This window comes from Manacus candei, unplaced genomic scaffold (genome assembly GCF_025592945.1).
Source record: "Manacus candei isolate 608988 ecotype Guabito, Panama unplaced genomic scaffold, ASM2559294v1 h1tg000037l, whole genome shotgun sequence".
Lineage (NCBI taxonomy): Eukaryota > Metazoa > Chordata > Aves > Passeriformes > Pipridae > Manacus > Manacus candei.
In genome coordinates, this window is record NW_026138085.1 from 412,922 (window position 1) to 438,909 (window position 25,988).

The 25,988-nt window shown below is 45.3% G+C and overlaps 1 long non-coding RNA gene across 1 annotated transcript; it reads right to left on the minus strand.

The window, feature by feature from the left end:
• Positions 1-1,414: 1,414 nt before the first annotated feature.
• Positions 1,415-3,796, minus strand: LOC127473783 (uncharacterized). The gene is made up of 3 exons (XR_007905594.1): positions 3,688-3,796; positions 2,637-2,712; positions 1,415-1,725 (listed from the first exon to the last, which is right to left on the minus strand). It is a non-coding gene; the product is annotated as an uncharacterized LOC127473783 (long non-coding RNA).
• Positions 3,797-25,988: the final 22,192 nt, after the last annotated feature.

Sequence of the window (25,988 nt, forward strand, 5' to 3'; positions counted from 1 at the left end):
AACTGTAGAGCTGGTGTACAAATCATAGAATCATGGAATGTTTTGGGTTGGAAGGGACCTTAAAGATCATCTCATTCACCCCCTGCCATGGGCAGGGACACCTTCCACTAGCCCAGGTTGCTCTAAACCCCATCCAACCTGGCCTTGGACACTTCCAGGGATGGGGCAGCCACAGCTTCTCTGGGCAACCTGTGCCAGGGCCTCACCACCCTCACAGTCAAGAATTTCTTCCAAATATCCCATCTAACCCTGCCTTCTGGAAGTTTGAAGCCATTCCCACTTGTCCTGTCACCACAGTTCCTAATGAAGAGCCCCTCACTCTCTTCCCTGTAGCCCCTTCAATACCAGAAAGGCTCTCCACACAGTCTAATGAAGTCTCTACACAGTCTTCTTTTCTCCAGGCTGAATAGTCCCAACTTTCTCAGCCCGAAATAAAGCTTTCAATAAAGAAAGCATGCAAAAAATAATCTTAAAGGACAACAACATTAAGGTTGTAAAGCAGAGAAATGTTACACTGGCATGGGGAACTTATAATTCTGCAAGAAAACACAGGATTTCCCTTGCCATGGGCTGGTGTGAGTACTGTAGGAATGCCAGTTAGTGATCTAGAAGGACTCGGTATAGAAAATCCCATTGCTGAGGACATGCAAATTCATCTACAATGAAATCTGCGAGTTCCAGCTTGGGAAAAGGTCCTCAGGAATCTATAGAAAAAAAAAACCAAACCAGAAGAAGCAGGATCCTCTCCACTGCCCAGGCTGCCCTGGCAAGGCTCCAGTGTGGTGATGGTTAAACGTCCAAGAGAGTTGGGGCAGCCACAACCTCACACAGATCCCCAGGGAAGGGGCTGGGAAAGTGCAGGCATCAATGTTTTCCTGCTTCTCTGTCAAGCACTGGAAGAAGATGCATCAGCAAAATCATCACCATATAGAAACATAGAATAATGGACTCAATAAGGTTGGAAAAGGCCTTCAAGATCATCAAATCCACCCTGTACCCTATCCCCACCCTGTCCTCCAGCCCAGGGCACTGAGTGCCATGTCCAGTCACTCCTTGAACACCTCCAGGGATGGGGACTCCACCATCTCCCTGGGCAGCCCCTTCCAGTGCTTGACAACAATGATTGTTTTCAGAGAAACCCCTATGCATCCACAACATGTATTGCTGTCATTTGTACCAGTATGGAAAATGTCACAGTTTAAATGAAAAATCTGTTAAACTGCCTTGAACACCAGTGTCTCAACTACAAATATTTTTATGTGTATATATATAAAATATTTTATATATAATATTTATATATGTGCTGACATATATATGTATTTTTATATATGGTCATCCTCTGCCTTTCTGTCTCATTGACTTCTGGGCTTCACTGTTCTTCTCATTTCACACCAGGAGTTTTCAAGAGCTCTTCTAGAACCCTTTCCCAAGGGCTGGTAGGAATCTGTATCCATCTTTTCCCAAAAATACCACCCACTTAACACAAGATGGCACCGCTGACCATCTAAGGGGCTGAACACAAGGCCAGGTACACTGGACAGGTTTGAAATCTGTTTATTCTACTCATTTTGTGACTCCTGCAAAACCTCCTCTCGGTGCTTCTCCTCCCCATTCCGCACTGTTCTTTGCCACAGACACAATCTGTTTCCTTGCTTCATGTTCCATTAGACACTTGGTCAAAACAAGCTAAAATCTTCCCCAAACCTAATTAATCCTGGCAGTAGCCTGGTTAATAAAAGTGAAAAAAAGGAGTCAGGATAGATTAAAGAATTACTCAGCTTAGTACTGCATCTCTACTTATTTTTAAGTGCAAGCAGCTTACAAGCTTACAAGCTTTGCCTCAGTGGGAGGTGAACAATGCTCCACAAACCATCATGTGAATTGAAATTCAAATCTCTGTGAAGACTGGGAGTGAGCTGCCAGCTTGGGTTGGACACTCAGCATCCACCACCCCAATGGCAACCAGCCCTTCCTGATCCCTCACATCAAACTCCTCTGATGGGACTGTATTTCAGTCACTACCAATCTTGACCCAATTACTAAAGGGGGAACAAAAATAGGTTGACTTGATATTAGCATTTCTCTAGAGTCCCCGGGAAGCAGAAGGACTGGGGGAAGGGTGAATTCCTTCCCTATACAACTGAGAATTACATCCTTTCTCTGGAATGTTTAAGCTAATGTGGAGAATTTAACAGATATTAATGTTCTTGCTGTGGAGTCATACACACCAGTCTACAGCTTGAGATGAATTACTTGTGAATCTTGTTCTATTTCCATAGCTCTCTCTTGAATCAAGGCAAGTTTTATGGTACTTTATGCTTTTTTTTTAAGTAGATTTCCCAGATTATTGTCCTTCTGTGAAGTCCATGGCATTCCTTCAGCTGTTTTATACCTAGACAGGATCGAAATCTCTAGACCCCGCTCAAAGTTACATTCACATGGCTCCTCATTTCTTGAGGATACAGAAGCAAACCTTACCCTGTATGTATTCACCAGGATCACATTTTCCAGTACCTTCTCCTCCCCTTAATGCTTCAAAGTACTTTGGCAAAGAATCCAAACCCACAGGCCAGACTTTTGTGGTTCTCACAAAATACAACTGACCAACCAACGGGCTTTAATGGTTTCAGTCTCACCATCAGCTACAGAATAACTCCTTGGGTTTCAGCAGAGGTAATTCAGACATTGTCCAGCTTTATCACTTCAGTGTTACTGAAAAAAAACATCCAGAAATCATCATTCAGGGCTGTTACTGAGTATTTATAGAAAGGTTCCTCCTACAGTCATGGCCAGAGTCAGAGAATCATCACAGAATCACAGAATGGTTTGTGTTGGAAGGGACCTTAAAGATCATCTCATTCCACCCCCTGCCATGGGCAGGGACACCTTCCACCAGCCCAGGTTGCTCCAAGCCCTGTCCAACCTGGCCTTGGACACTTCCAGGGATCCAGGGGCAGCCACAGCTTCTCTGGGCAACCTGTGCCAGGGCCTCATCACCCTCAAATTAGGAAGAATTTCCTCCTAACAGCCAATCTAAATCTTACCTCAGGAAAAAGGATTATGTACACAGTAATTTGCTTATATCTCTTGTATTTTTTTATGTATTTATCTCTTGTATATTTGATGTATAAGCAGAGCATTGTGTACATACAACCAACCATGAGAAGTCTTGGGTGCTACCATGGAGGCTCAGCAGTTCCTCAAAGCTCACACTGATAATTCAACTTTCACACAGAACTTAATTTCTTTACACAGATGAAAATCCATTCAAAATCATACAAATAGTTGTGCAACACAAAATCAATAGTCCATTTTGCTAATGAACTTTTCCTGGTAGTATCAGTGCTCCCAGTTTTATAGGATAGAGTAAATATTTCCTGAGCTGACACAGCACAGCCCTGCCCACTGAGGTATCTTGGGCATCTTTCACACTACAGGCCCTTGGATTCCAGTATATCTGAAGCACCACAGAAATCCTCCTATCCTGATGCCTGAACTCCAGAGCTGAAGTGTTTCCAGTACAGGCACACAGGGACTGAGCAGAGAGCCCTTGGGCAGTGCCCAGCCTGCCCCTCTCTCTGAACATGCCCTCGGGGTTGTTGTGCACTGTGCTCTTCATGGTAAATCCCAGCCCCAGGAAAGTCACCGGAGGATCATTATGGATTTTTTGGACATGAGCAAAGTTACCTTAAATCAGAGCTACAACCAAGCTTGCCTTGCTCTAGCCAGCCTTTGCCAAAAGGAAAGCAAAATCCTGCCTTTGCTTTCCAGCCTTGCCTCCTCTTCCATGGATACAAGATGCCACAGCTCCCTGGGGAATGTACAGCTCTTCTGTCACTGTGACAACACAGAATATGCAGGGGCTCTGAGTATGACCTCCTCAAACCTCAGTGCACAGGACAGAGTACTAATCAGTGTGTTAGTTTTAATTGCTTGATTTTTGTTTCCTTAAGAGAAAAAAATCATCCTGTTAGATGAAATTCTCATTTTCACCAATAAAATTCCCCTCACTGAATTTTTCTGCAGTTATTCTTAGCATTTCTTATACTTCTAAATTTTCCCTTTCACTCATGTCTTATCCCTATTTTTTTGCTAAGCTTTATGTTTGGGAGGTGACAGGAAAGATGGAGAGAGATTATTTACAAGAGCTCGTAGTGACAAGAAAAGGGCGAATGGCTTCCCACTGCCAGAGGGCAGGGATAGATGGGATATTGGGAAGAAATTCCTCCCTGTGAGGGTGGTGAGGCCCTCACAGAGAAGAATTGCCCAGAGAAGCTGTGGCTGCCCTTTGATCCCTGGAAGTGTCCAAGGCCAGGTTGGACAGGGCTTGGAGCAACCTGGGCTAGTGGAAGGTGTCCCCACCCATGGCAGGGGATTGGGAAAAGATCATCTTTGAGGTCCCTTCCAACCCAAACCATTCTGTGATGATTCTGCAATGATGTTTTTTAACAGATGAATTGCTTCACCAGATGATATATTGCCTTTACCTGTTTTCTGTGTTTCCATGTATTTACACACTTCACCTTCCTCACTCTCCCATCTCAGACTTGGTCTTCTTGTATTTTTAGATACAGGCTGAGAGATATTCAGTATCAATTGATTTATTTAATTTTCTATTACATGTATCAGAGTTTTGATATTTTGGCTGTCTCCCAGCAAGGAAGCCTGAAATCCTCATTTTCAGTATCTCTCACATACTGGTACTAAAGATTATCAAGAATCTACTGTTGTGGGAGAACATGCTCTGAGTATAAAGGTTCATGGTTAAAACACCAGCAAAGCACCTCTGAAGAAGTGCATTTGGCCTCAAAATTAGGCTGAATCTCTTTTGTAATGAATACTTTTGGGATGCTTTCACCAGGACAGGGACCCAAAGCAAGTCAAAAGAATTTTCCTATTAAAAGAAATTCAGGTGTAACTCCAAAGTGCAAATTTATCCAGAATTCATTCTCTTTGATTCCATTTGGTTCAGCTTTTCTACTTGCAGCAATAACTCCTCGTTCACAGGCTCCAGTAGGAATGACCTGTTCCTTGGCAGGGGAAGCTGTTATGTTTCCATCACAATACATAAGCTTCACTTCAAGAGGGTGAGCAGGCAATGGGCCAAAAGCAGAATACCTCTGCTTTGCAGTCATTTCTGAGCCAAGATATTATTTTTACTTTTCAAAAGCATGAGTGGTCAGAAAGCACTGCTTGGAAATTGAAACCATCCTCCATGCACCTCTGCTTCTCTCAAATGAAGCTTGCAAAGCATTGTGGATTACATGACTCATGCAGCGTGGGGACTGCCTTTTCCCCATCAATAATGCTCTCAGTTTATATTTCTCATTTGCACCTCAGTGCTTTTCCTGTCTTTATCACAGAAGTGAAGAGCCAAGCCTGTGGATTCCTGCAAAGAGCCCTAATCCATGTGGGTGAGGAGCTCACTGGACGGTGCATCTTCATCGCTCCTGGACATCTGGTCATGGTCTGTCTACCCTCCTGAAGGGTCCTGTGCAATCCCGCTGGAAACTTGTGAGCAGCACTTGGAGTTTGTTAAACAGCCCCAGTACATCTTCCCTCACAGCACCCCGTGCCACACTTTGATTTGCCTGACAGTTATACAGCCACCCAGGGCTCGCTTTAATCTCAGTAGCAGCCTAAAGTATTTTTCAAGCTGGAGCGTTTCTGTTTTATGACTGTCCAAATGCTGCAATGTTCTGCTGGTATTACTGTAAAAATCCAGGGGAAAAAAGCTTAAGCTGAATTAGTTCTGTGCAGATTGTGATTCTCCATGGGTCAACTCAATTCTTAGTGCTGACTCAATCAAATTTGGCCCCCTCTGCCTGCAGATAGTGGGTTACGGCCCCAGTTTCAAGTCCTGGGGGTTGATCTCTCAGGTATTATACAAGGAGGTATTTTGCCTGGGGGGCACCACATCTCACTCTGCTTTTGAAACTCTCTGGTTTTAAAACACTGGAAGTACCTCGTGCTCATGCCAGTTGAACCAATCTTGCCATCCATGGTCAGCTGGGACCCCACAGTGACTGGGGCTGGTTGGAAATTAAAGTTTGGTAAATCCCACAGCACTTTGCAGTGTATTTCATATCCACAAACAATAATGCCATGACCTACCTCCCTTAGCATTCCAACCTAGACACTGAAGTTGAATGGAAATGAAGTAAAACCAGTCTGGAGATAAGAGCTGTGCAGGAGAGGAACTGGAATCCCTCCCCAGATGCTTTGGCCTCTGGCAGTCTCTCCTCTGCTCTCACTCTCACAGCCACTGGCACATCTCTTAGACCATGAACCTTATAATTCAATTCACAATAGAGCGTTTCTTTTTATTTCTGCAGAGTGCCTTGTGTAACCCTCATGCCCTACATCACAGACTCACAGAATATGCTGAGCTGGAAGGACCCACAAGGATCAAGTCCAACTCCTGGCCCTGCACAGGACACTCCAACAACCCACCCTGCCCCTGAGAGCGTTGTCCAAACACTCCTTGAGCTCTGTCAGGTTTGGGGCCATGACCACTGCCCTGGGGAGCCTGTTCAGTGCCTGACCACCCTCTGGGGGAAGAACTGGTGTGCTCTCACTGTACAGTTTTATTGCTTCTACTCCCTCTGTCCTCAGCTGTCCCTTACAGGCGCTGCCACCCAGTGTCACCAAGCTGCTCCAGACAGTTGAGGGAAGACACCAGTAGGTGAGAGCCTACAGTTATTTACCTGTCACACAGTGCACAGCACACTACAACAAATGACTCAAGGCTCCACTTGAAACATATCAGGATTAAGAGCAAAAATATATATTCACAGGCCCATGGATTTTGTTCAAGCTATGAAGCTAAAAGTCTCAATGTATATAAAACATGTTTTGCATGCAAAGGACTTGTAGTTTGGTGAGGGAAAAGAAAAGGTGACTGAAGTCCTAAAGAAGCCTTGATTTTGTACCACGTAAATGCTGAGGTAGTTCAACGTTTTTCTAACTTCCTGCATAAAATCTCACTGATTTAAATTCCTGGCATACCTCAGTTCCCTGTATTTTAAAAGGTTATCTTCTATTTGGAAGTAGGTTTCAAACATCTAAGCAGCCCAGCTACCTGTAAAAGCACAAATTAAGACACAATGTGTTGTCCCACCCTCAAGAGGAAGGAATGAGGCTTTACACACAGGTACCTGCACTGGAGTATTTATGATATAACAAGAGAAAACAGCTATGACCAAACTGATTGATACAGGTACAAAGAAAGGGATGAAACACAATTCCAACTACATGGATATTCCAGCAGCTGCCTCAGAAATGGCAGAGGGTTGAACACTCTTCCCCACTGTATCAACAGCAGACAATGAGAATCCCAGATGGGGTCAGACTGGAAGGGCCCACAGTGGCTCATCTGGTCCCACCTCCCTGCCCAGCAGGGCCATCCCACAGCACATGGCACAGGATTGTGTCCACACAGCTCTGCAAGATCTCCAGTCAGGAGACTCCACACCCTCTCTGCTCTCTCTCCAGGGCTGGGTCACTGCCCAGCAAAGAAGTTCTTCCTCCTGTCCAGCTGCAACTTCCCGGGCATCAGTTCCTGCCCGTTCCTCTTGGGCCATTGCTGGGCCCCCCGAGCAGAGCCTGCTCCAGCCTCTGCCCCCTCCCTGCAGCCCCTGACACCCCCTGGGGAGGGCCCCTCTCAGGCTCTGCTCTGGAGGCTGAACAGCCCCAGCTCCCTCAGCCTTTGCTGCTCCCAGAGCTGCTCCAGCCCTTGGGCATCTCCGCAGCCTGCGCTGGCCCCGCTGCAGGAGCTCCCTGGCCCTGCTGTGCTGAGGAGCCCGAGCTGGGCCAGCCCTGCAGATGTGCCTGCCCAGGGCTGGGCAGAGGGGCAGGATCCCCTCCCTGCCCTGCTCCAAGGCTCTTCCTGATGCCCCCAGGATCCCACTGGCCTCCTTGGCCCCCAGGACACACGGCTGGGCAGGGACAGCTGGTTGTCCCCCAGGACCCCCAGGGCCTTCTCCTCTCCAGCAGGTCCCCCCCAGTCTGTGCTGGTGCTGGGTTTGTTCCTCCCCAGGTGCAGGACACTGCATTTGCCTTTGTTGAATTTCAGCCAATTCCTCTCTGCCCATTTCTCCAACATCTTGAGGTCCTTCTGAAGGGGCTCACAGCTCTCTGGGGATTGGCCACTCCTCCCAGCTTTTTTAATCATCAGTGCAGATGACCCAGGACATGAGAAAAAAACAGGAGGAACCATAAAAGGGTAAGAGGACACAGGCAAGAAAAAACTATATTCTCTCCCGATTATTACACCTTTATTAAAAAGGTGTAATACTCTGGTACAGAAGTCCCAGATTGAAATCTATACTCACTACTACTTTCACTTCATGCCAGCTTTCTGTTGTTCCAAGGTGCCATATATAAAACTGGGAATAAACAAGCTTGGGAGTGGAAAAATTCCTGTCAATCCATCATTAGCCCTCAGAGATAGTCAGTTCTCCAATGACAACACGCTGTGCCGTCCTATGCAGCACATGAAGGGAAACAGAAAGCCTGTTAGCATTCAGTCAACATTTGTGGGAGTAGTTTTGTATCTGAGAAGGGGCTTTTGGATTGTTCTTTTTGACTGTTTTTCTGATTAAACTTACTTTTTTTTAAGTAAACATCTCGCTGTGATACAACAGCTATGGTAGGAGCTAATAATACATGAAGGCTTTGGCAGGAGGGATGAATATTTGAAAGGGGAAAAGCTGGGAATTCTTACCAGCACTGCCATTCATTTAGTGTCAAACACTAGGCTTTGCTCCATTTAAAACTGATCTGTATTTTTTGCTTTGAAAACCAGTAACAAAACTTACGGGTGGGCAGAACATTAATAATGGAAATGGTTCCATGTGTGAATAAGAACTTGTTTTCTGAGGGATGCTCAGCAAAGGAGGATAGTCTTTATATGTAGTAAGACTGTAAGTCAGTGGTCTCCATAAATGTGCTTTGTCATCTTCCCAGTCTCAAAAATTGTTATACAGAATTACAAAGACGCTCTTCTTGGTCAGAGTTCACTAACAGATCTGTTGAAACAGAGATCTGCTTGCAAGACACCAAAACACAATTTGTTTTGCTCTAAATTGTCATCAAATCTGGGAAGATGCAGCCATTGCTCATACAAGAGGGAGTTCCTCCCTCTCATGGCCTGCTGTTCCTGATGCAGAGCCTTTGGACTGACACTGCAGAGTCCCCTAGCTGCCCGGGAAGCGCCCTTTGGAATAACACTGGGGAGCAGCAGCTCCCATTTGCCATCTCAGATGGGCTGTTGCCATCGCTGCCTCCTCCCCACCCTGACCCTCCACACTACATGCAGCACATGAAATGTATGTTGATATGCATGATGTAAGTTTATTCTTCATGTAGACACACCTGTGACTATATTTTGTACATTTAAGACTCTTTTAACAGAAACAGAATTGTGTTATATAGCCAGACAGCAAGATCAGCAGAGGACAAGTCCCAGTGACTGCTCTGGGCACTGCTCCCACTGGGTTATGCAGCTGCACTCAGTCAGAAATACCCTCCACTAAAATCAAACACCAGCCACTAAAATCACAGCAGTTACCCTGGTGGAAACCCAAAGAGAGGATGAAAGTCAATACCATTTTTCCCTCACCACATCAGCTTTGACATGGCTTCTTTTCAAACAGCATTTTCACCAGCTTTCACAGGAGCACAAAGTGCTGTAGCTGATGCAAAAACCTGGCTCACCACGATGGAAGTACCAGTGCCTTCCTGTAGTAGGCAGATGCCCTGCTTTGGTGTACAGCAGCTGTGGTCAGAGACATGGTGCCAACAGACAGCTCTCAAAGGCTACATGATCAAGAGACCACTAATACACAGATTATACAGCATGAAAAACACATTGCCTTTGTGTAATGCTGTGTCACACCTTACAGCTGCAGACACTGCCCCCAAAAAACAGATACATACTGAATATTGTGGGAGTTTTGATCACTGCAATATATAAGAAGGATATTAAGCCATTAGAAAGCATCCAAAGGAGGCCAAATGAGAGCACAAAAAAAGCCAGTTAAGAAGAAAAAGGAATAGCATAGCTTGGGAGAAAGTATAAAGGTGTTACTGCAGGAGTATTGCAGAGGATGAGGTTACAGAGCAAGGTGGCAATCCAGGCTGGGCAGGGAAAAGCATCCCAGGGGACCTCATGACTAGGGAAGGAACTGGGATGGTAAAGTTGGTTCAGCCTTTGGAAGAGGAAACTGAGGGGAGACCTCAGTGCAGTTCCAACTGCCTGGGCAGGGGCAGAGAAGGGGCAGGGACTGAGCTCTGCTCTGGGGGGACCAGGGACAGCAGCCAGGGAATGGCTGGAGCTGTGTCAGGGCAGGCTCAGGTTGGATCTCAGCCAAAGGTTCTTCCCCCAGAGGCTGGTTGGGCACTGCCCAGGCTCCCCAGGGCAGTGGGCACAGCCCCAAGGCTGCCAGAGCTCCAGGAGGGTTTGGCTGATCCTCTGGGGCACAGGGGGTGACTCTTGGGGATGGGATGCAGGGCCAGGAGTTGGACTGGATGATCCTTGTGGGTCCCTCCCAACTCAGCACATTCTGTGATTCTGCCCTGCCCATGCAGAGTGAGGAGCTGAGAGGCAGAGGACATCTGTTATCACTGTGTGCACACATTTAAGCACCTGCAGGAACAGGCATATAAAGTACCAACATTTACATTTTCATAGTGCTGTTGATCTCCTTGACTATACTGGCTCACAGTGAGATTTCCTCTCAAGCAGGTGGAATCCTTATTCCCTGCCATGGAGATGTGAGAGCAAGGTTTGCATTCACTTCTCCCAAACCAAAAGGCAAGACAGACGTTCTTGACAGCAGCCCATACAACAAACCTTGGATGCTCACAGCAGCTGGCAGCTGCTTTCAGAGACATGTAATGGGCCTCACATGCTGCTGCTAGTGAAATAATCTGAGGTCAAACCAATATTTGTATAGAACAACTGTGTTTATCACTGTACGTCAAGATAACACACACAAATATTTATCTTCCCTGAAACCATTTTAAACAGAGTATTACTACCAGTTGGAGTTTTGCCGAAACATTTAACAGTCACTTCCTGAAGTATCCTACAACTTCCAGTACAGTTTGCCTGTGTTTAGCTCTGAATGAACCCTGGGAGCCGTCCTCGCTCCCCCCGCAGCCGCTCAGCCCCAGTTCCCGTCTGTCTCAGGACAGGCTTTCGGCACATCTTGGATTGTTATTACCAAGGATGCCAAGTCCACAGACCTGCTTCGAATTTTGGTTCCTTGCTGCAGCTTACAAAGGTTTCCACTGGAATGTCCCTCGGACTCCCAGGCTTTGATGATATTTCAACAGCACAATGAAAGGCAGGTCCTCACCACAACACAAGGCAAAGTACTGGATTTGAATACACAGAATTCTTTGGCCCCACAGAACATGTGTCACTTGGATGGGTTTTTTCCACAGATTCAGATCTTTCTTGGAGTGGGTTGCTGTTGAAGATCAGTAATGGCAACTGGTCTCATGCATGGGATCACTACGTGAACAGAGCTAAAAATTACTGACTTAGTTACAGAACTGAGGTATAAACTTCACAAATGAAAAGCTGTAAACCCCTGAGTGGGTACTACAACTGTTTGCCACAATTACTCATCCACACCACAGAATACACTCACATTTTCCAAAACCACTTAACTTCTTTTGTCAAGTGGGTGTTAGGTACTTGTAATGAATTTCCCACAAACACCCCTCCAACAGCACTGGCAGTTCCGTGTGTTAACCCTTCAGTCTCAAGAAGTCTTCAGTAATATTTGTCTCTGAGAAGTCTACACATCATCAATGAGTTTTTCCTGTGCTGAAACTGACTGTTAGTTTTGTTGTATATCAGCATTAGTGCACAGCTATATGTGTACGTACAAATATTGTAGGCACCAAGGGTAATGCACTGAGACCCTGGCAGAGGTAACCTGGCAGCAAGGCAAGCCAAATTAAATACTGAAATGAGTTTACAGCTTTCTAAACTATATCTGTTGCCATCTCCTTCCCAAATCCAGGCGGGTGGTAACGTTACAGCATGAACTCATCTCCTCAACACCATTCTCCTCCCCTCAAATTCAGGAGTTGAATATTTAAAGCTAGGATTGGAAAGGCTGTTAAAGGATGGGACAAAGGAAAATATTGAATGCAATTGCCTCTGGAGTATTCCAGCAGCCAACCATTCTTAAGGTAAGAAAAAAAATACAGGCTCTCCCTGCTGGTGTGCAAAGAGATGTCAGCAAGTACCAGGCTGCTGCATCTCCTTTGCAGCATCACCCAGGTGAGAGGGAGTCATCCCCAGTGCAGATCAGTGGAATACAGACATCTGCACAGAACATAATCCCAATAAATTCAGAGATGAGAAGGCTCCTGGGGACAGCTAAAGCAGTTGGTACCCAGCAGCCAACCTCTGGTCTTTACTCAGTGCAAGGTTGCAGTACTGTTCTTGTAGATGGTTCTGCTTGTCCTCCTGACTGAAGCAAATATATCCATGATTTAGCTTGTTTTTCTTTTTTGAATTACAAAATCCCTTTAAAAGCCAATTTAATACTGTCATTCTTGCTTGTGGGAGACTATCAAAGATATGTGGGGAATTCAGGGCTTTAAAACAGATGTAGTAGATCACAGAAACATAGAATATGCCAAGCCGTTGCCCAAAACTGCCCCAATATTGAGGTGAGGCCACCCCAGGGCAGAGCAGAGTGGGACAATCCCCTCGCTGATGCCCCAGGACAGGGTTGGCCCTCCTGGCTGCCAGGGCACTGCTGACTCAGGGCCAACTGGCCACTGACCAGGACCCCCAGGGCCCTTTCCCAGCACTGCCTTCCAGCCTCTCATTCCCAGTCTGTCCGTACATCTGGGGTTACCCCATCCCGAGGGCAGAATCCAGCATTTCCCCTTGCTGAACTTCCTGTGGTTGGTGGTTCCCAGCCCTCTGATTTGCTTTCAAGGCCCTACAATAAAATGCAGATTTTTTCAGCTATACCAGTCCACCCTAAAAGACCACCCCTTCATAAAACATCAGCAGACACTGAAAAAAGCTAAAAAGCCAAACGGAGTCCCTGGTTATGAGCACCCAGTTGCAGCAGTTCCTGATGGAGGGTCCACAGGAGGCAGCAGGAAGGCAGCAAACAGCCCTGAGGCACAGGATTTCCTTCAGCATTTCCTGGAAGCTGAGCAAGTTCGACAACCACCAAGTCCTTGGTCTACTTGGGGAGACCCCAAGTGAACAGCCAGAGTTCAGTACAAGCCTGGATCAGGCCAAAAATGTCTTGTTACACCCAGTGATGGTTCAGTACCAAGGCAGGAGTTAGTGGTGGACACTAAACTACAGTGACACAGCAATACACAGAACTGCAACCAGAACGATCAGTGGTTGTGAGAGAAGGGGGTTGGACTATTTACCAATGTCAAACTGTATAAATATCTATGTACATTTGATTGCTCAACCTGCTGTGCATGGGCTCATGTATTAAACACCAGCTTGCACATTCCACAAAGGGGTTTGGACTTTTTTTTCTTCTTTCTAGGCTGTCAGAAAGGATTTGGATGAGGTCAGTCTCTGAACACAGAACATTAAGTCTTAGTTCAAGGAAAGACACAAAAGCTACATCTTCTACTGTACAGCATGTTGCCATATTGTGCAGATCAGTTTGATGTGTTTTATTACTAAAAATTACCAGCTCCAGCCAGAGTGACCAGCTGAACGAGCTTTCTGACACAGTCATTAGTCACAGTTCAGTGGACATTATGATGCAGGAGGATTTGGAGTCCTGTAAAGCCACGGACAGTTATCAAACAGTTGAAAAACCATAGACTAAGCACAAGCGGCACCGTGGCTGCCAAGGGGGGAAGAAACCTCCTGAAATCTGGAATATGTTTCTACTTACTGTCCATCCTAGTAAAATAAAATGATCTCTCATTTGAGCATATGGTTCTGCTTAGACAAGAAACTGTATATATTGGTCTAAATCCAGAATAGCCTTTCTGACATATTAGTCAGTATTAGAAAATCACTACAACCTGCGTGCTCTGTAGCAATTCCTAATGCTAAGTGCAACAAACCTACAGTGATCCTCCTCCTCCCTCTCTCTTCCCCACCTTTCTGTCCTGGACCCATTTTTTTCTTCTTTTCTCAGCTTTATACCTTTTCTATAGGGCCAGCTGCAAATGCCTTTTCCCTTTCTTTTCTCCATGCTGCTTCTGTCCTCACACACACCCCTTCACAGAGAGATGACGACTTTTCCACAGGAGAAGACTTTCAGCAGTATCCCAGAGTTCCCAGTTTATATGGAAACCTACTGATTGCACAGAGGTTCAGCTTTCAAATGGCAAATACCTCATGGATAATCTGCATAAGTATGTTTTAAGGCCTTTATGTATTTTAACAAATTGCTTAGTTTTCACTTGAGCATAGTCAGAGGGACAGAGGAACCTCCAAAGCTTTCGGGGTGCTCAGGTAACAACGGAGACAGAGTCCTGGATTCATGGTGCTCCCCTCTCATTCCCAGAAGAGGGCAACTTTGGCTGGAGAGCAGGTCAGGCTTGTGTCCATGCAGCTCCCCAGATAGGATTAAGAGCATGTGGCACAGTACAGCACCATCATCATTCTCCTGGAGCTTCCCAGGAAGTGTCAGGCCACTGAAAAAGAAGTAGATTCATCTGGGAAGGAAGAAGGCTTTGCAGATCTTGGACACCGAATGGGACCTCTCTGAAGAGGAGCTGGATGACATTTCTCTGACTTTATTTGCCAGTTGAGAATGTATGTTAGACGTGATCCAATATTTCCACGGGAACATACTGATTTTCAGAAAACGGCATTGCAAAAGAAATATTTAACTGAAACATTTCAGTGAGACCAAAACATTTGAATGGGGAAAGCTCACTTTGTAAGAATGGATAAGGATGGGAAAGGAGACTTTGCCAGAAAACCACGCAGCCAACTGGGCCTGGGTTGGATCCAGATATGTCAAAGATAGATTCATTACTGCTAAGCTCTTCTTGAGCTTACAGAGCTGTGCAGCCACGGGGAAGAAGGAGCAGTTCCAAGGCACCTGAGTTGAATATGAAACAAGACCTCAGTCCCTGGGGTCCCTGAGGTGTGTCTGTGCTGCACAACCGCTGGAGTGAGCTTGGAGAGAACTGGAAACCCAGTTGCACAAAACACAGCCCAGAGCTTTATGTCAACAAGCACAGGATGAAAATCTAACCCAATGCAAGGTGAAGCTGTAGGTTACAGCCTCCTTGGACAGAAAATATCAGTGGCAGGCATCTGCAGCAGTATGGCCCATGACACCCTTGTCAGGCTCCTGCCTCTATTGAGACTGAAAAGCTTTCCCATGAAAAGCAGCTTCTTAGCTGAGTAAGAGAACATTTCTACACACTGAGAAACAGGTAAATGCAACTGTATAAAGAAAATGCAAAAGTAAATGTTTGGACTCTTTTTTTAAACAGAGTTCTTGGAGTGACTGGCAAAATCCCTCCGACTGCTCATAAGGAAATGATTCCTTTGGGACCTTGTTCATCTCTGTGGACTAAGAAGTTCTCTCCTGAGTTTCATCCTGGCTGTTAGTTCCTATTTAATCTGCCACTGACAATTCAAACCAGGCTGTCTGAGGAAATGTGCAATACCATCTAAAAGCTCCCACCATTTCAGAACACAGAAGAGGGAAAGGGTGGTCTCTTTTGACAGAGGCAGTACCATCATGCCATGGGGTCTGCACCCCTCCTGCACTCCAGAAAGCTCAGTCTGTGCCAACAGAATGGATTCTTTCTGTATATAAAGGATTTCTGTAAACCTTAGCCAAGATAAGGACTTGTGCCAGGGATGAGGGAGGCTTAAGTACTTGTGTAGCTAGTACAGCTAGAACAGCTTCAGTTAACAACAAGGCTTACAGTGGACCGAGTTTAGAGGAAGTAGCTTCAGAACCTCTTGAATAGGAAAAAAGAGTACTTTATAAAGTATACACCTTCATTGAGCTGGGACTGAAACCCAAACCTCACAGGGAGCACCAGCAGTTGCAGCAAGATACCAGCTGGGGTTAGTGACTGCATCACCCCCTGGCCAGTGCAGGCTGGGGGTGACATGCTGGAACTCCTCTGCAGAGAAGGACCTGGGGGCCCTGGTGGAAAACCAGCCTGGGCTCAACAGCCCACGACATAACAAGGAGCTCCTTCCTCTCTGGAAGAGTAAGACTTACTTTTTAGTACTCACAAGGGAAGATATTCAGAGTAGCTCAGTACTACCCCTACGATCCCAGCTCTTCCTCCACACACTAAAACATTTCTCAAAAGGAGCTTTGCACATCAGTTGTCTCACCCACATCTGCAAAACACCCCCACCCTATATATAGACAAATACATAGAGAGATGTATACATATATAAGCTTTGATATTTTTATGACATAATGAAGAAATCTTATTTCACAACTTAAACTCCCACCTAAACCTTCTTCCCACAAAGCTCTGTAAGACAGGAATGACAAAGTATTAAAAGTGAAAGTCACTTTCCTCCACTACTCACACTTCTGTGTATGCTTTGCAATGCCAAGCACCAGTTCTGCCATACATGTACACTCTGCACTGAGCAAAACCAGGTTAAATGGAAATCTGCATATTATCTCTTTTTTTTTTAACTTTTAATTATTGGGTTTTTTTCAATCAATCATGCTTCTAAGAAGTAAAAAGTCTCACATATGGTATGGATAAATTCAGCTTCAGGAGAGCCTCACCAGGTCTCTGGGCAGCCCAGTGACAGCATTTGGAGGCTGTGTCTAATTCAGGAAGCAAATAAGCTCATCTCACCCAAGGGAAGGTGTGGAGGCCTTTCAGATGTCAGACAGTTTCAACACACAAGGTAAGAATTGCATTTGCAAGCTAAAATCATGGTTTGACACAAAATCTTTCTGAGAAAACAAGATAATGCCAGTGGAGGAAGAGAGCTCAGTCCCTGCCCCTCCTCTGCCCCTGCCCAGGCAGTTGAACTGCACTGAGGTCTCCCCTCAGTCTCCTCTGCTCCAGCTGAACACACCAAGTGCCCTCAGTGTCCTCACACGCCTTCAAATCAAGGCCCTTCCCCATCTCCATGTCCCTCCTTTGGACACTCTCCAATGGCTCAATCTCTTCCTTCCATTGTGTCCCCCCAAACTGCCCCAATGTTGAGGTGAGGCCGCCCCAGGGCAGAGAAGAGCGGGACAATCCCCTCCCTAGCCCGGCTGACATTGTGGTTCCTTGGCCGGAGATCTTCCCTCTCCCCACTCTCACCGAAGTACCACGGGCTGCCCGTGCCACGAGTAAAACCCTCCCACTGCTCTGAGCCCGAGTGCTCACCCCAAAGCTCGTCACCCACACACAAGCCCTGTGCAGACACAAATCTCTCACCCAGGCCCCTGGCACTTCAAACCTTTCCCCGACACCTGCTTCGATTGCCGCGGGCTGTGCCCTGGCCGCGGGCCAGGCGTGAGCTCAGCCCGTGCAGCTGGACCCGGCACATCACAAATCCCGGCCACGCCAGCCCGCGGCTCCCTTCCCTCGGCTGCTGAGGATCCCGGGAGAGCGGCGGGGCCGGGCCCTGCCCCGGGGATCCCGGGAGAGCGGCGGGGCCGGGCCCTGCCCCGGGGATCCCGGGAGAACGGCGGGGCCGGGCTCTGCACAGCCCTGCCAAAGGGCAGGGGCACAGCGGGGCTCCCACAGCACACAGGTTCATCCTGAGCCGGAGCATCCCCCTCCTGCCACAGGAGGGAGGGTCAGAAGAGGGCACAGGCCAAAGCACTACTTCTCTCTGACAGCAGAATTTACCCTTCAGAAACATCTCCTGGAGATATCCCTGCTTGGCAGACTAGCAACAAATCAAGTCTTCCTGCGACAACAGTCAGAGCTTGAACAGGGACACTGAGAGAGGTCAGTAAGATGTGGGGAAAAAACCTGTGGAGACGATTTCTCATTTCATGATAAAAACCAACTAAAATTGACCGTCCACAGCAGACACTGTGGATATGAAAGCTCTTACACCAACCAACATGAATATTGCGGCAAAGCAGCCTTGAATTACACATAACTGGTTAAAACAAACACAAAGATAAAATTGGGCTTAATTGCTACATTTGCTCCGTTTTTACAAAGCTATGGGGCTGAATGTGCTCTAATAGAAAGAGAAGGTATAAAAAAAAAAACCAAACCTGATTTATTTTAAGGCAAAGTCTGATGAATTTGCTGTTGTGTGCTTGCCTCCACCAGCAAGGGACTGGACATGAGGAATTTGTTAGACATCAGCAGAAACATAGCAGAGAAAGTTTCTGCTACACAGAAAGAGAAAATACACAAAAAGAGAAAATTTACTGCAGTTAGAAAAAAACCTACAGTATCCCAGTCTCCCCCTCAAAAACCCCACACCTAAATAAAAGAAAAATAACCCCAAAAATACCCCAAACCTTGGTCAATGTCCTCAAAGCCTCCCTTTCCCTGGTACATCTATGCAGAGACCACAGGCAGATTCCTCTATTCCAGCTGTACAATAAATAAATCAGTCTAGAGATTCTGTGATACCAGTTTGCATAAACAGTAAAAAGAGAGTAAGAGAAAAGCAGACCTGCCTGGCAGCAGGTAAACAACAATGCCAGAAAAAACCTTGTCTGTAATGTCCCCACCCATGTCTTGCTCCCCATATGAGACCCAGAATTCCATCACACCCCAACGAAAACCCCAAGTGCACCTGCACTGTATGGAGCCTCTGAGCTGCCATTGCTTCTGCAACTTCAATTTATTTTGTCTTTCTGCTTCCTAGGAAAACCCCACCATAAAGATGAAGACAATATGCAAACTATGGGCGGAGTAAATATGGAGCCAAATTAGTACAGATCTTTTCAGTATGAGACAATGACCACATGTGAGACTATAATGCCTGGATTGGAAGCACGGGGAATTTTATTTATATGCCAAAATGTTAGAAAGTGAATTTTTACCATATTTTAGAATTTCCTGTTACATAACAAGAAACTGAAGCTGTGTGGGAAGCTCTGGGATGCCACCAATCAGCAGACACCTCACTCCTTCTCCCTTGGCTTTAGACAAAGAAAGAGGAAGATAAATACCACAGAATAATAGGTTATCTCTTCTTATTTGACTTAAAAGCAAGAAGATCCTGAATTACTGAAAATCACTGGGCCTGATCTTACAAGTCAGGGTCACACCCTCATCTCCAGCAATCAGAAGGAACGAACAGCAGCAGAGGGGTTGATTCAAAGACCTGGAAATAAAACAGCGATGTATTAAGAGCATCAAGACAAATCCAGTGTAGTTCCAGTCTAATTCAGACACCACTGAAAGCCCTTGCCAGTCCAAGTGTCATCAGCCACCTGAATACAATCAAATCCCTGTTTACTGTGTTAATTGTTAATATCAAACAGGGTGCCTGGCATTTCAAAACAAGTCACTAGTTGCTCTTGTTTGAAGTAAAAAGAAAAAAAAAACCTAAAACCTGCAAGAAAAATCCCTTGTAACGAAAACTACATTCAAAATTTCTAAGTCATTTTTTATTTAGCAAAATGCTACTGTCTGCATTCACACGGCTCCCAAAATGGGATCTGCCACCCAGCTGCCTACTTATCAGGAATGTCTCCTTGAAATTACCTGGCAGGAATGAAAGAAGTCAAGATTCTCTCTGCTCTTCCAAGTCATAGAAAAAGAGGTAAAAATGCAGTTAAAAAAAAATCAGCTGAAATTATTCCGATTTCATTTACAAGAATCTGACACTTATATGTCATAAATACACGTTATGTTAATTATACACGTCATTTTAATTATAAATACATATATATAACTTTATTTTATTATAATCATTAATTCCATAGTATTTTCAGCCTCTTTTCCAGCCTCTTTTTATAATAAGTCTACTGTAGTTGAGTTTCCCTCATCTGTTCTGGTTCCTGATTAAATAGTATTTACATCGTTGCCCATCCTCACAAGCTGCACAAAGGTTGGAACATCTCACCTACAGCTTGGTCAATTCTTTACCTTGAGATTCTTTCCTTCTGTGTTTAACAAGGTGTCCTCTGAGTTAAACAGCAGCAGCTGGGCTGAGGCTGCATCCCTAAGTCCCCAGGGCCAGTTTCCCTCAAGCTACACATGATTTACTGCAGGTGGGATTTGTTTGCTGTTTTTCCAAGCCCACCTCTTTAGCAGATGAGAAAGTCTGGTTGCACTGGCTATAATATCAGGGTATCAGGAGTCTGGGGTGCTGGTTTTGGTACAGTAACCCTTTCCTGCTTCAATGTAGTGGTTTAATGTATTTTTTATTTTACTGGTTTTGAAGCTGTCCTATGGTTCCTTTGGATAGCAATAATAAAGTGAATTCTGGGCAAACCTCTACCCTCACCTACAGGCCTTCAGCAGTAATGGTTAATTTCTGTGGGGTGGGATGTGAGAATTAAATTATTCCTACAGCAGTTTAAAGCTTAATTATAAAAAATATTGTTATCTTGTACCCTCTGGAGTAACATCACCAAGAGCAACCATCCACTCCCCTCTCCCCTGTCTGACTGTACCTGCTGATGGCCCGTTTGGTGTTCCATGGATAAATGGTCTCAGTGCTGCCCCACCACCCAAACCAAACCAGCTGTAACCAGACATGGCAGCACCACAGAACAGCCAAAGGAAAAACAGCCACAAAGCCAAGGAAACCTGGAACCCTCCAGCCAGCAGCACCCTGTGTCTGGGATGCAGCATGAAAGAGTCTCTGAAGCAGAAATTCCATGCCAGTGATACTCTTCATGTGTATTTGGACATTCATGGAAAGTACTCATTCCACTAAATTCCCACCGATTTTTATGCCACAAGCTTTTTGATATGACAACCAGGATGCAGCAAAAGGCAACTGTCCCAGAGGTAGCTGGGCTCCAGTTAGATGAGAATGGGAATGAGGTGGCACTTAACTGATTTTAATGATAATTCACTCCTTTATCTCTCTTTTACAGACCTTTAGAGTAGCTCACAGGTTCAATCCCCTGTAGGGGCCACTCACTTCCGAGTTGGACCTTTCTGGGTCCTTTCCAACTCAGAATATTCTGTGATCCAGTAACTCTACAGGTTCTAATGACTTTGTTTACTCTTCCCTTACAACACCTTCCCTCTGCTCCACACACTGACCGTGGGTCCTCTCCACACCCTGAACTGCCCAGTGAAATGGAAACTGGAGCAACTGTTCCTAACTTACTGTTTTGATGCTTTTTTATCTAGAGAAAAATTTGCATACCTCAAATTATTTTTTCCAGCTGTTACTCTGAGTAGATCTATTACCTTCCTTTATTTATATATTTATTTATTTATTTATTATCTTTATTCATGTTTATCAGCAGTTCTTGAGGCTCCTAATGGAAAGAAACAAAAATTATTCTTCCTTATTTCTGCTAACACCAGGTCACTCTTTTGGACTCCTCTACATCAGTGACACTTTTGTCATATTCATGATTTTTCCATCTGAAAGTCACTTTAATAGTTTCATACACAAGCCCAGTGCTGGAGCAGTTGGTCTGAAAATGCCGTAGGAGACATCTGTGATGTGGCTGTTCACTGTCTTTCCCTGAGATTTTTGACCAGGGCAACACTTCCACCCCCCAGGCTGCAAAGCCTGGTTTACTGGCAAAAATTGAACTGAAAAAATGTTCATATGTAAAAGATGCAACAAATTGGACTTCAGCACTAACATCTGCTCCAAAACTTCTTTACAGGATTTCACACTTGGAGGTCTCTGCATCAGCAATTCCTCTCTTCCCTGAATGTGGGCCAAGAGGGAGTCCATGCCATGGAATGTGTATCTGCCTGCTCTTCATCCAGCTTTTTTAATAGGTTTTTCTATGGCAGAAAATCAACTGTTTGCCAAGAGCCAAGAATATAATATCTATTAAATTCCCTCGATGTGCTAAATTAGTCATTAATTACACTGACGACAGCAATTACATTTGTTCAGCATGAGCGACTTGTTAACGAAGAGCTCAATCGCCTCCAGTAGCTTTGCTCCCTGAGCTGAGTGTATCCACTGTCTCTTACATCAGCCACCCCAGCACGGTGTCCCATGTGTTGAGAGGACAGTTTACTCCCATTTTAGGCTTCTAAAAAAAGGTTTAAGGGATGACACATGCTTTAGGGGGAGAAAGAAAACTGCCTGTTCCATTTCAACATATCTTTTATTTTTTGTTTAAAGGGTTATTAAAACAGAGGGTGTGTTCTTGGTTCGTTTTGCATTTCCATTCTGTGCTCACCAAGTTTTCCATGTCACTGGGATCGGTGCTTGGGGTCCTTGTCTCCCTGCAGTCCCAGCACAGCCATGCACAGAATTCCTGCTGCATCCTCCTCTTTACATTTATAGTTGATCTGCTCTGTAAGGAAACTCCTGCAAGCTTTTCACAGCAAACGCACCAACCAGGCTCTTACAGCTCAATGAACGCATCACGTCCTTCTGCTTTGCCCAGGTTGTGTAATCAGCCCTCAGCTTTCTGTTCCCATATCCTAAAAAACTGACCTAGCAGAATTTTCTTTGTGAGAAGACTTATAATTTAAGCACAAAAGATTTTAAACAGTTTTCCAACACTTAGGAAGCCCTCACAGTTCTTGAAACATGGTCAAGCTCGTGGAACAGTGTATCCTCAACAAATAAATTACAATGGGAGTTGTTTATGGAGTGAAGCAGTTTGTAGTGAAGGGCATCAAATTCTGTGACTGAGGTTCAGAAGCTCTCACAAAGCTACATATGCAAGTGGCAGTGGAAAGAACAATGCAAATTTGGGATCCTCGCTCCAAGACCACGCCTCCGGCCATAGGAGCACTGTCTGTACTGAGGCATTTGCTTTTCTTCACATGTTGTTTTCTCTTCTTACAAAGTACAGAGTTTTTCAGAAGTTTCTTCTCCCCACCCCCAGTTGCAGGGTGTCTTCACCTTTCATAAAAAGGCCAGAAAAGGTGCACCAACAAATTGCACGGGACTTATTATGAGCCATCCTGTGTATTCTCACATGTATTTGCTTGGTCTGAAGGAGACACTGGTGTTCTCTTTCTTATCCCAGGCAAATTCCTGAAATACCTAGAAGAAAAAGGGACTGAGAACTCAGACAACTAAAGCTGGGATAAAGATTTTGTCATAAAATCTTGTAGATGTCCCTAAGGAGAGAAGAAAAGACTTTACATGTTCCGAGATGTTCAATATCCTGGTCAGCACAAAGAGCGAGGAGGCAGAACACATGTAGTTCAGTGGTGAAGAATCTGTTTCTCAGCCACAGGAAACCCAGCCAGGACACACCAGTCCTTATTTAAACCATCTGCCTCCCAATTATTTCTAACCAAAGGATTAAAAAAAAAAAAATCAATGGAACCACTCACAAAAATTATGTTTGAATCCACTATGGTCCAAACAAAGGAACTGACTGACACAGAAAGACCTGGCCAAACCCACAGCTTAAAAGTTGTCCTGAGCTTTATTGAGGGTTCACTGCTGTCCTGAGCCACAAGGCCTCTGCCCACCCATCTTTACAACAAACACTCCCACAAGGTCCAGCCCAGACTCTTTCATCAGAACAGGTTGTGTTTGCTGAGCCAGACCCTGCTTGCAAATACCATGTGCCCTGGGGTTTCTCAACAGTGAATTATAAAACCCCACAATGTAGTCTCTGCACAGTAAAATGCAAAGGGAGATTGCAGAGTATTTCACTGTATCTGTCTGGGATTGGTGCATTAACATCTAAAAGACTGTGGTATCATTTCTGTGGGAAACAGGATTAGCCTCTGGGACTGCTCCTGCTCTTCAAACCCAGGATCTGCTGAATGTGTCAGATTCTGCTCTGCTGAACAGAGTAAGGGAGTAAGGAATCAGAGCAAGGGATGGGGAATTTATTCCAGGTTTGCCACCCTGTTCCAAAAGGTGCTAAAGCAGCCAGGATCTGTTTCCATCATCGTTTAGCTGGCTGTAATGAAATGTGCCTGGACATTACTGCTCCTGTGATTTAAAGCAGGTTTGAGCTATCAGAACCATTCTTCTGCTTCCTCCTAGACTAAAAGCCACAGTTACAGTATTTAATGGTGCTGGTTTAAGGCCTGGAAGCCCAAGAATATAATTTTGAGTAAAATGAAGGTTGTCAGTTCTCGCTACTGTCTAACTGCAAGAAACAGGACCAAGTGCCAAATGCCAGCACATGTACCATAACCCAGACAGATGGTGACCATCACTCCTTATTTTAAACTCAATTTTAAAGGCTGTTTTCTCTGCCATTTATCGACATCTTTTCCATCTGAGGATACCAACCAGGCACTTCTCTGAGTAGTTAATGTTCTGCTGAGAACATGGGCTTGGCCAAAGCTCCAGCTAAAAGACAAAGTTTGTGGATGAAGATGAATAAATATTGGCAGGTCTGTTTTATCCTTTCTGTTTCACAAAAGAATGAGATTTCTCAAGATGTCCTCTGTTTTTAGAGTACAAAAGTTCTATCATTGAAACTCTGCACTGCTGAGCATCTCCCACTGTTTATTTGTACAGTATTTACTGTAAACAAGTCACATTCTTGGTTCTGAAATAATTATAAATTACATAGCAGAAGGAGCAGAGACTATCAAAGTATCGTTTAGTGGTAGGGGAAAGTGCAATGAACTAATATGATGATATTCTTGTTAACTTCTATCTACGTTTATTGAAAAAAATGCTATTAAAGACATATTCTCTACCAGTTGATTTAACAACTTCCTCCTTCTGGAACCTCACCTAAGATGTCTGTTCTATTTTCTTCATCTTTATAATGCCACAGAAACTTAGCCAAAGCACCTTTTAATCCCAGCCAGATCTGTGTTTTGTAGATCTGTGTAGCTGCAGAGTTAAGACAGAATCATAGAATCACAGAATCACAGAACATGCTGAGTTGGAAGGGACCCACAAGGATCGTCGAGTCCAACTCGTAGCCCTTCACAGGACCATCCCCAAGAATCACACCATGGGCCTGGGATGAAGTGTAGCATCCCACGACAACTGCCTAAAGTTATTAACTGCTCTGCTAAGTTAGTGATTCCATATTCTAATTAAGAAGAAGGAAGCTGTGAGTTGAGATGTGAAGATGGTTCATTTTATCACCTCTGTCCTTCAAGTGTTCCATAAAATTACCACACCACTTAATGCATCTTATAAACCTACTTTTCTTGACCGTGCCTCCAGTTACACCTGACCTACAGCATTGCCCTGTGATGGTGGCTTTGTTACAGCACCTCCCATGTGCCAGCGCTGGCAGACATATTCAGCCTCACCAAACCCACTGACACAGCTCGAAACCCAAAGGTCAGAAATTGGCAATCCAGTTCCAAATTTTATGAGGAAAATTAGAACAAATTATTGTCAAAATGAAAGTAAACAGTGGTCTTTTCTTGGATTGTAAAGCTGAGTGATGCTGTTGCCACACCTGAAGGACGGCGCCATCCAGAGGGATTTGAATGGGAGGGCCCAGGGGAATCTCATGAGATTTAACAAGACCAAGGGCTGGTGCTGCACCCGGATCAGGGCAACCCTGAGGATCAATCCAGGCTGGAGATGAGCAGATGGAGCAGCCCTGGGAAAAGGACTTGGGGGGCTGGTGGGGGGGAGGCTGGATGTGACCCAACCCAGAGACCCCCGTGCCCTGGGCTGATCCCCCAGCGTGGGCAGCAGGGCAGGGGGGATTCTGCCCCTCTGCCCCCTCAGCTGAGACCCCCCTGCAGAGCTGCTCCAGCCCTGGGGAACAGCACAGGGAGGACATGGAGCTGCTGGAGAGAGTCCAGAGGAGGCACCAAGATGATCAGAGGAATGGAGCAGCTCTGCTGTGGGGAAAGGCTGGGAGAGTTGGGATTGTTCAGCCTGGAGAAGGGAAAGCTCCAGGGTGACCTAACTGTGGCCTTCCAATGCCTGAGGGAGCTGACAGGAAAGATGGAGAGAGATGCAGGTGGAGCACCAGAACTTGTCCTTGTTA